Raw genomic sequence first — 11,429 nt, 5'->3', positions numbered from 1 at the left:
AGGCTATTTGTGAGTTACCACCCTCCTGTCTCAGCCTCCTTAATACTGGGATTACAAGAGTGTGCCTATTATATTTTAATATACTTTTTTGGTACATTATAGTCACATAGTGTAAATTATGTTGACAGTGACATACATGTACCCAGTACTTGATGACCCAAACACCGCTCCCCATACCCCTTTCCTTTCCAATATAGAGTACTGATATTGACACTGCTATTTTCCCATATGTACACATAGTCGATGAGATGGTAGTAATTGTATTAATGAACCTAATTCTCTCTCCTCCCCTTCCCTTAGACCAGCTTCCTGGCTCCACTGAGGTTTCTCCTCCAGAAAAACAGAAATATATGTATACCCATATTCATAGCAGTACAATTCACAGAGGCTAAATTATGGAACCAACTTAGATGTTCATCAATAGATAAATAAATTACAAAATTATGAAATACATACACAGTAGAATTTTACTTTGCAATAAAGAACAAAAATATGTCATTTAAAAGAAAATAGAAGGACCTAAAGAACATTATGTTAAGTGAGATTAGCCAGTCACAAAAAGTGAAGGCTCCTATATTTTCTCTAATATAAGCAAGCTAGGGAGTAATGGTGATATTTATTTTATTTTTATTTAAAAATAGAATCTTGCTTAATTGATGAAAGTCTCAGTACTTGTTGAGGCTGTCCTCTGATGGGTCCAGCCCGTCAGCGGTGGGGCTAAGAGAGAAGGTGGGTGCTGACGGTCCTGAACAGCAGCAACACACGGAGCCGGGAGACGTGTCAAGCAGGATCTCATTTATTTCTCTCAGGCAACCCAATTTAAAGCAGAAAACCACAAGGGGGATTTCCAACAGGAAACTATTCTAACCTATCAAGCTAAAGGTCACTCTTGCATGTGCAAAGCACATAATTTTCAGCCAATCATTATCCAGTGCACGAGGGGTTCACGAGCACGGAAGCATTATTTGAGCCAATAAGGCTCAACATTACCAAGTTGGGCTAGCGGGGGCAAGGGGAGTAGTTACTCTCAGTGCTACATGATGCAGATCATTGAAAGTTTTGTCAGGCCGTTGAGCAGACCCCAACAGTCCTCAAGCCTGCAATACTGTCTCAGACTCCCAAGTAATGAGATTAAAAGTGTATGTCACCATGCCCAGCTAATGATTTTATTTTGTTTTTATTTGCTCTCCTGAGCTCCCTTTCAACTTATAGAACTGAATACAATTACAAATGAGATTTCAAAGTTGAAGTGGTGAAAAAGGAGGTTTGCTAGTTTACAGCCAGCCTCAGCAAATTTAGCAAGGTCTTCTGCAACTTATTGAGAACCTGTTTAAAAGTAGAATATAAAATAAGGCTAGATGTAAAGTGCTCCTGGATTCAATTTTGAGTACCACAAAAAAGAAGAAAAATGCCTTTGATATTCTTCTCTTGTCTTATGACTGTGACAAGAGTTTTAAGGACTATATTGAAAAGTAGTGGTGATAGAGGGTATCCTTGACTTGTTTCTGATTTTAGGGGAAATGCTTGCAGTTTTTCCCCATTCAATATTATGTTGACTTTGGGTTTATTGTATATTGCCTTAATGATGTTAAGGTATATTCCTTCTGTTATGATTTTCTGCAGTGTTTTTAACATGAATAGGTGTTGGATTTTGTCAAATGCTTTTTCAGAATCTATTGATATGATAATGTGGTTTTAGTTTTCAGTTCTATTTATGTGGTGAATAACATGTATTCATTAGTGTATGTTGAACCAGTCTTGCTTTTCATGGATGAAACCAACTTGGTCTTGGTATACAATTCTCTTGATACAGTTTTGAGTGTGTATAGCTAGTATTTTGTTTAAAATTTTTGCCTCTGTGCACATAAAAGATATTGGTCTATAATTTTCTTTTCTTGAGGTATCTTTATTTGGTTTTAGAATCAATGTAATATTGGCCTTGTAGAATGAGTTTGGAAGAATTCCATGTCTTTCAATTTCCCAAAACAAGTTTTGAAGTATTTGGATTAGTTCTCCAAAAGTTTTGTAGAATTCAGCTGGAAACCTGTCTGGGCCTGGCCTTTAATTTGATGGTAGAATTTTTTTGTTGTTTCTATTTCTTTGCTTGCTAATGGCTGGTTTAGCCTTGCTATGTCCTCTTGGTTCAATTTAGGTAGGTTATATGTGCTTAGAAATGTATTGATTTCTTCCATGTTTCCAGTTTATTGAAGTACACAATTTCAAAATAGTTTCTGATAATTCTTTGAATTTTCCCACACTATCTATGGTGATGTCTCCTTTTACATTTTTAATTTTTTTTTTTTTTTTGGTGGTACTGGGGTTCCTGGACGCCCTTCTACCTCCGAGCTACACTCCCAGACCTATTTTTACATTTTTATTTGGAAACAGGGTCTCCTAAGACAGCGTGCACGGCTGGCTTCGAACCTGCGCGATCCTCCTGTCTCTGCCTCCCAAGCACGGGGATTACAAGCGTGCGCCACCACGCCCGGCTTTTCGTAACAATTTTTAAAAATAATTTTAGCCGGGTGTGGTGGCGCACGCTTGTAATTTCCGCGCTTGGGAGGCGTAGACAGGAGGATTGCACAGGTTTGAAACCAACCTCACTGGCTAAAGAGACCCTATTTCCAAATAACAATATAAAAATATGTCTGGGAGTGTAGCCCAGAGGTAGAAGGGTTTCCAGGAACCCCAGTACCACCAATACTACTATTACTACTACTACTTCTACTACTACTACTAGTAATAATAATAATAATAATAATAATAAATAATTTTAACTTCTTCCATCTCATCACTCTATAGCCTGTGACTATTCTTGACATTCAACTTTTTCTGTTTTTTAATATTTGTTTTACAATAATTTGCATTTTGAGGACTTTTTTTATCACAACTAATTTGCAAAGCAATAACAGCTTATATAGATAAATTTAATTTCTTTTTACACAGAAAAAAAACAATGTCTAAGCATTGGTTAACTACCACTGAACCGGTGGGTCTTCATCGCTGAAGTGCTGAGGTCCCTTTAATCTTTGTTTTGTTTTCCTAGTGCTCACTTTGCTCATTAACTCAGAGTCATCGAATTAAACAAACACTTCAAGGGAATTCACAGCACAATTGTATATCAAGTCCTTCAAAACTGGATAGTGAGTGAGTGACTACATGAGTACACAGAGAGATCAAAGACAAGTTGATTGTCTAAGTATTTAACCAAGTGTTAATTGCAGGTGGCATTAGTGTGGGTACAATTCCTTCTGGTATTTAATTTCCTGGAGCTTTCCAGCAAATTACTTCACACTAATATCTCCATGTGAAATTTACATGATTTTAATCACGAGGGATTTTATAAAACCTTAACAACGTCTATTACAACAAATACTTTCTTGTGTTTTTTTATGTTCACAGTGATATCCAATGTGCACATCCTCACATGGAGACTTAAGATGTCTGTGAATTTCTTATATTGAAGGTGCTATGATTTGGGTGCGGAATGTTCTCCAGCAAAGCTTATGGGTTGGCATTGCACAAAGGTTTAGAGGAGGGGAATAGTTGGAGGACGTGACCCTGGAGGTGTGGTCTTAGAAACAATGTCTGTCCCTGCCTGCCTTCTCTCTCTTCCCTCTCTTCTCTCTTCTCTCTCTCCTCTCTCCTCTCTCCTCTCTCCTCTCTCCTCTCTCCCCTCTCCCCTCTCCCCCTCTCCCCCTCCCCCTCCCCCTCCCCCTCCCTTTCTCTCTCCTCTCTCTCCTTCAGACCAGAATAAGTTGAGTAGCTTTCCTTTACTGCTACCACAGTCTCTCTCAAATAAGTCCTATTTTTTTGTTCAATTTGTAGTCATAGTTCCAAGGTAATGATTAGTCCCTGAATTTGCATCTTCTTTCAAGGTTCTGATGAATATATCAGTGCCAAATAAATGTATCCTCATTAAAAGTAGATGAGTGAATATAAATGACACAACTCTTATTTTTAGCTATTGTCTCTGTATTTCTAATTTATAATTTCCACTATTATTCATAATTGTCATATTCAGAAAAGACTGGTTTTTAAGCTTCTACTTTTTAGTAATCTTTTACATTAAACCTTATATTTTGTCAAACAAAAATATATTATTATAACATATGGTAATCATATAATATATTATAGTATTATATATTATACCTTATATTTTTAGAACAAAAATGAATAATTTGAGTATTGAAAGGTTTATACATCAACATAATAATTTTTTTTGTGATACCAGGGATGAAACCCAGGGGCATTCTACCTCTGAGCTACACCCCCAGCCCTGTTTTCTTAGTCTTTTATTTTTGAAACAGGGTCTCACTGAGTTGTGAAGAGCCTTGCTAAGTAGCTGAGACTGTCCACGAACTGTGATCCTCTGGTCTCTGCCTCCTGAATGCTGGGATTACAAGTGTGCACCACCATGTCTGGCTCAACATAACAATTTTAAATAATTTTTAAATCTTTAAATTATATACCCTTATGTTTACATCAACTTTAAGAGTAAATAAGTGAAATTTGATTTTTAAATTAATTAGTTAAAACTCCTTGTATTTCAACTGAAATTGCATACTAAAAGAATGAAAAATTAGACATGAATTTTATTCATTTCAAACACCATTTAGGAAATATTTGTAGGAAAGTTTTCAGAAATACTCTATCTTTTCTAGAAGTACTCTTAGTTTTTTAGAGTGTCAGAAAATTTGACAATGATATTTTTTGCTTTCTAAGTTATTCAGACAGTTCACATATTTTGCTGTGTCATATACATGTTGAGCTCTGTATCTTTTTGGCTAATTTGAGAATCATAAATAAAATATTCAAAGAAAAACCAAGGAAAGAAAATACAACAGAAGATGTATTATTTACAAATAGTTCCTCTTTATATAAAAAGAGGGAGTATGCATAGTATACTTATTCTCTATGTTTTATATGATAACTATCTTAATTTCTTTAAGAATCATGGTTAAAATTATTTGTCTATTCCAAATACAGAAAAAAGTGAATTCATTAAAAAGGATATATTTTCTTACTGATTGTACTGCTCCTTTCTAATACCCCTATAAAGTATAAAGGACTTAGTGGTCATAAGTAGAGTGCTTAACTAGTATGTGGGTAAAATTTTAGAAAAATGTTGATAAGTTGACAATTGGAGGATAATTTTGTAACTACAGAAGCTAAATAATTTTATATATTAAACAGTTTTTTTTTAAAAAATCTTTCAAAACTTCAAAATTATATAATTGCCATTAAAAGAAAGATGTGTATGGTTTCTTTTAAAATACAATTTTATATATGTTATGTAAAATGAATAATGTGTTCCATATTTATTGAAGGCTAAAGCAAAATATAAAGAAAAAATAGAATTTTCAAATAGAAATTCTTTCAAAATAGAAAATTCTTGGTAAATGTCACATTGTTAAAGTGCAAAAAAGTCACTGAAATTGCCACAGCTAAATACACAAATGACAGCCGGGCGTGGTGGCGCACGCTTGTAATCCCCATGCTTGAGAGGTGGAGACAGGAGGATCGCGCTGGTTGGAAGCCAGCCTTGTTGCCTTAAGAGACCCTGTTTCCAAATTTTAAAAAATATAAAATAGGTCTGAGAGTGTAACCTGGAGGTAGAAGGGTTTTCAGGAACCCCAGTACCATAAAAAAAATACATGAATGACATAAAAATTCATGTTTATGTCAAATTAAACCCTCACAGGGATTTTTTCCCCCCTCCAATGTGCTTTGTATTCTCTAGCCACCAAAATTTTATTTTTACAGCCAATTGGTTCTAATTGAAAGATGTCCTGAGCTTTTCATTCTAGCCTATGGGTTAATTTGGTTTGTTATGAATCTATACAGAGCTGTCCTATTCATAATCCTTTATATTCAGATCTTTGATTTATGATTTGAATTAGAATCTGAAATGTGAAAGGCTTCCACACAAATTCAGTGCCTGAATGCTGTAGCAACAGCTCAGTCAAGCACTAGAACTTGCACTTACAAAATAGTCATCAAGATGCCAATTATTCGATCCAATAAACAACAAGCAGAGACAGGAAAATTATTCCTATGAGAGGCAAGTCTGATGAAAGTCAATTTACAAAATAGAACAATAAAAAATCTGCAATAGACCTTTATACAAATTTCTCCATAGATTAACATATTCTGTGGTTTATACAAATATGAATTTTTTAGCACTCCAAAACCACTTCAACAACAAAACCAATCATGCCTTTTGAAGGTTTTTATTCTCTTTCATTTCAAGACTTCCTCATCCACCCAGCCATTTTCATTTTCTATCATGTAATCTCCTCTATGATTACCTTTCTTAATGTGTCCTAAAATACTTCCTCATTTCCCCTGCCATTTCTCGACAACCTATTTGTCACATTTAGGCATGCTATTCTTTATTTGCTTATGTGCACTTCATGCATTTTGTAAGTAACAGAGATGTTGTGAAAGTTTGTTAATAAATTATTCAAAGGAAGGGAATATTCTTTTAGCACCATAATGTTTTGGCTATAAGCCAAAATCTTTAGTTGGAAGACGTTCTTCATATCTCAAATAAACTGCTATGCTCCCCACCAAATGCACCTTTATTTCTATGTATATTTCAGTGCAGCAATTTGATAATCAGCGGTGAAGTTCAGATAATTGTAGTAACAAAGAGCATTTGTCTAAGTCTTATCCCAGTGGAGGATTTACTGGAACTCTTTCTTTGAAGCCCTACTTTTTTCAGTTCCCAAAGATTTTAGGGACTTCATAAAAAGGTAGCTACAGTGTTGCTTGCGCCTGTCACACAAAAAAAGTGCCACTTCTTTTTGCCTCTTAAGCAACTGGCATCTCACCTTTGATATCAATGCAGTCCATGCTCAGTCATTAAGCCACTTAAAGCAAAAGATGACCACTGATTCTAATAACAATATGCATGGCTGAAACAGCAACCATTGCAATGCTAAATTATTGTAGATCATAGACACTAGTTTCAGAACCCATATGGGCATTATTACTACAACGTCTGCCTCATTCTTACTAATTTAGAATGAATTGTAATGTGCTAACACCAAGCAAAACTTAATTCTGACTGATGAAGCAATCCTTAAACCTCACCTTGTTCTGCAGTCTTGTAGCAATTAGGATTCATATTTGTAAGCAAGAAATGCTGCCTGGGTGTTTAAGCAGCAACAGAACTTAAAAGAATGTGAGGAAGCTCACAGATTTGTTGAAAAGCTTGGAGTACAAGGCTCAAGGTTACATTTCCTCCCCCCAAATTGTGAAGAAACACTAAACATTTACCTGGGAGAATAATATTGCTCATGCTACTGAGTAGAATTAGATGGTATCATTCTTCATTGCTTCCACTGATGGAAAACTAATAAGACTTTGTACCTTTTGCTGTGAGAAGAGACAAAAGAAAAAAGAACAGGAGAAGAATCAAAAGAAAAAAGAGAAAAAAGAGAACAGCTAGGGAGACAAAGACAGAGATAGTAATCACCATTTTCCATTCCTGTGTCAGTCTGATGTGGATATGTCTAATTAGCAAAGCTGATTCCTTAGCTGCAGTGGAATCTGATAAAATAAGTTTGCAGCATTTTTAGGTTTTAATAATGAATTCATTATTATTGTTTAGTCTCAACTATTTAATGATGTTCAAAGGTTGAGTGGCCAAAAGAAATGACAAGTAATGTAGCCGGATGTGGTGGCACATGTTTGTAATCCCAATATTTGGGAGGCAGAGACTAGAGGATCGCAATTCGTGGACAGTCTCAGATATTTAGCAAGGCCCTTTGCAACTCACTGAGACTCTTTAAAAAAAAAAAAAAGACTGAAAAATAGGGCTGGGAGTGTAGCTCAGATGTAGAATGCCCCCTGAGTTCTATCCCCAATACCACACACACAAAAAGAAATGACAATTACTGTAATAAAATACTCATGAAACATCTTTATTGTTCTCATTTTGTATTTCAATGCTTCCTAGACAAAGAATGTAAAACAGTTATTCCCACCTATATTTAAGCAAACAGTCTTTTTAGAGTAGAAGATAATCTGAGGTACAGGATTAAATTTCTCCTCAAAGTCATTTGTTCCATTTCAGGCTTAATCATTATTTTTAGATCCAGAATGTTTTTCATGCTTTTTTCTTAGAGTGGACTCTCACATCACTGAATCTAGATTTCCTGTCCAAATAGTTTACTACTATGGGCTTTGCTCAGTTGGGCTCTCTATGTGTACTAACAGGATGCGTAAACTTAAGTTCAATTATATCATGTTGTATATGACATCAAGGCTGCTTGATAATTGTTCAGGCATTTTTAGGACTGAGAAATGCATTACATTGATGACCAGGTAATTTATTTTTGTGTTTTCCTTTAATTTTGTGTTTTTCTTTATTTGTATTTTTTTATCCCTTCCAGCAATGGAATGGGATTTTTATAGTATGATGATAAGTCTGTATGCATGAAAACAATAGCTAGGGAAATAAAGTTATTGGTAAATTTAATTTAAGCTTATTATAAGTAGCCACAAGATATAATGTCTTAATGCCCCTATCAGAAATATTTGAGTATATAAATAGTAATAACAAATGAAGAGAAATGAAAATATACTCATTTAACACAGCTATTAAAAACCAGATCAATTATCCAGGTGTGGTGGTTTACACTTAAAATTCCAATACTTGGGAGGCTGAGAAAGAATGATTGAAGGCTATCAGAGAACCTCAGGAACCGAGTGAGTGGCTTTGGAACTTAGTGAGACCTTGTTTTAAAATAAAAAATAAAATTGGGTTGGGGATGTAGCTCAGAAGTAGACTGCCCCTCGGTTCAATCCCCAATATCACAATAAAACAAATCAATATATCAACTAACAGTATAGACTCAAAAAGTTAAAGTTTGTTGTGGTAAAATAATACTACATGTGTGCTTACTTTCTTTTTTTACAATACTTTTATTGGTGCATGGTAATTATTCATCATAGTGAGGTTCTAAGTTACAGAAACATATGCACACAACACATATCTTCTATATATTGAATATGAAGAAACATAGGAGTAAAGCCTGCAACTTTTGATTATGGAGAAAATATCATAGGTATGTTGAGTCTTCCTTAATTCAGAGCCTTAATCTAGACAATCTAGTGAGTTACAGGACCTTTTATGTAGCTCACTTGGTTTTAAATTTCCTTGCCTTTCTTAATCTTATGCCATAAAGAACAGAAAAATTAACACAATGCAAGCACTCAAAAAAAATTCCTAATATCATTTCTTTTTTTCTTTCTGGCCTATGCCAAAGTTTAATTAAGGTAAATTATTTTCTCAAAATGAGCCCTACATTTAATGGCTGCTAGTATTATTCTCATCCTTACAGCTTAGCATTAGATGAAGCAATAACAGTAGTATAATACAAGTAGAAATGGATGGAAGACTTAAAATTAAAATTGTCTTTTCTACATGTGAAAGGAAGAATTGAAGAATGAGATAGAGTCAAAATAATATAGAAACACAGGCACTTGGACAGCTCTTCAGACAGGGTCACTTAGAGTACAAGTCAGTACAAGTTCTTTCTTCTTGTGTCTTTCATAGGAAATTTGGGCATTTCATGATTTGACATCTATGGAAAGAAATTCTTAGCTTTTAATAAAAAAATATAAGATCTCTCAATTAGCACTGTTTTCCCTATGAAAACAGAAATATCTGGGTTGCAGTACTGTGAAGAGGAACATGTCCTAACAGCTACCTGGCAAAGGATCTTGGGTAGAGAGATAAGAAGGATATTCATTGAGAAATCACTCAAAAAAGATGACACCTAGCATGCATGTTCATGAAGCAGGGCTATTCCATCAAACGGGGGAAATCAAGTACTTATAGGATGTTACAGAGTAAGTTCTAAGTACTTACAGGAAGTTATAGGAAGTAACTCTAAGAAGGATATGATTAAAATTCACATTGGTGAAGTTTAAGAGATATATCTCATTCTGGTCTACATAACTCTTTCTCTTTCCTAAAAGACATTTAACTTCATTCATGTGTTTATTATTCACATAGTAAATATGGCATACAGAGCAAACTGTTCCTGTCCCAAGCCTACAGATTTCTTGCTAATTTAAACAAGGAGTCAGCCAGCTATGAAACATGTGCCAAATCTGACCTGTCACTTGGTTTAGCAAATAAATTTTATCAAATGAATCACAGAAGCTTTTAAATTTGATGCAATCCCATTTATTGAGTCTTGGTTTTATTTCCTGATCATGGAGTCTTATTGAAGAGTCTCTACCACTGCCTATATGTTAGAAAGTTTGTCCTATGTTTTCTTCTAGTAATTGCAAAGTTTCTGGTCTTTAATTCATTCTCAAGTTGACTTCTGTTCGGGGTGTTTTCCCAGCATCACTTATTAAAAAGACTCCTTGTTCTCTGGCTTATATTTTTGGCATCTTTATAAAACAAAAAATCAACTGGCTACAAGTGCGGGGATTTGTTGTTTATGTTTTCTTTCACACTTCACTGGCAGAGTTAAGATTCTTAGTGGAAATACTAATTGTCTAAAAACACTAAAATATTTGTCATCTGAACTTAACCAAAAAATTTAACACTCAATGTGCCCAAATTATTTGCAGGTTGTTTGTTTAGGCATGAACATGTGATGAAATTCTCACCATTGAGACATGAGAAAAAGTCTAAAATTGAGAATATTCTTCTGTGTTTAAACAAAAGGAGAGCCCCAAAGAAACAAATGTGCTTTCTTTTGCAGCCAAATACTGTGATATATAGATAAAATGCACATAAAACATCTTGAAATCATGAGAGTAGCTAAGGCTTCTCTTTCGGGCTATATTAAAATATAAATAAAGCCCAAATAACATGAATGTCTGAGTGAAAATATGATCATTTACCTCCACAAAATTTGCCATGAAAATTCTCTCTTCTCTCTCTCTCTCTCTCTCTCTCTCTCTCTCTCTCTCTCTCTCTCTCTCTCTCTCTCTCTCAACTTGATGCTGATTTTGGATTTTTTGTTTGAGCCTATTAACATTCTAACTGGTAGAAGAACATGTGCAATCTAATATTCAAATTGAAATATTGCCTCTGTTACATGTAACAGTAAAGTCAACAAAACTGAGAGAACATTTCACTTAATGTTTATTTATCTGGAAGTTGGAGAAATAGTGTAGTGGTAAATGGAAGCACATTCTCCCAAAAGAGTAGCATATCACTTCCTGAGGAATGTCTTTTGATTTATATTTTTGAAGCTTGCAAAGTGGCCTCTATATTATGAGGTGTGTCTTATGTGAGATATTGTCCAGATAATTCCAACCTCTGTACAACTTTTTTAAGAAACATCCAAAAGACTGGTCAGTCAGCCTTTTTGTGCAGATATCTACATTGACTTGGATATTTACAAATCTGAATTTAATGGCTGGCTATAGCATTTTCTGAGGCCTAAAAAATA

This window comes from Muscardinus avellanarius (assembly GCF_963383645.1).
Source record: "Muscardinus avellanarius genome assembly, chromosome: 1".
Taxonomy (NCBI): domain Eukaryota; kingdom Metazoa; phylum Chordata; class Mammalia; order Rodentia; family Gliridae; genus Muscardinus; species Muscardinus avellanarius.
Note: the sequence above shows the minus strand (reverse complement) of the source record.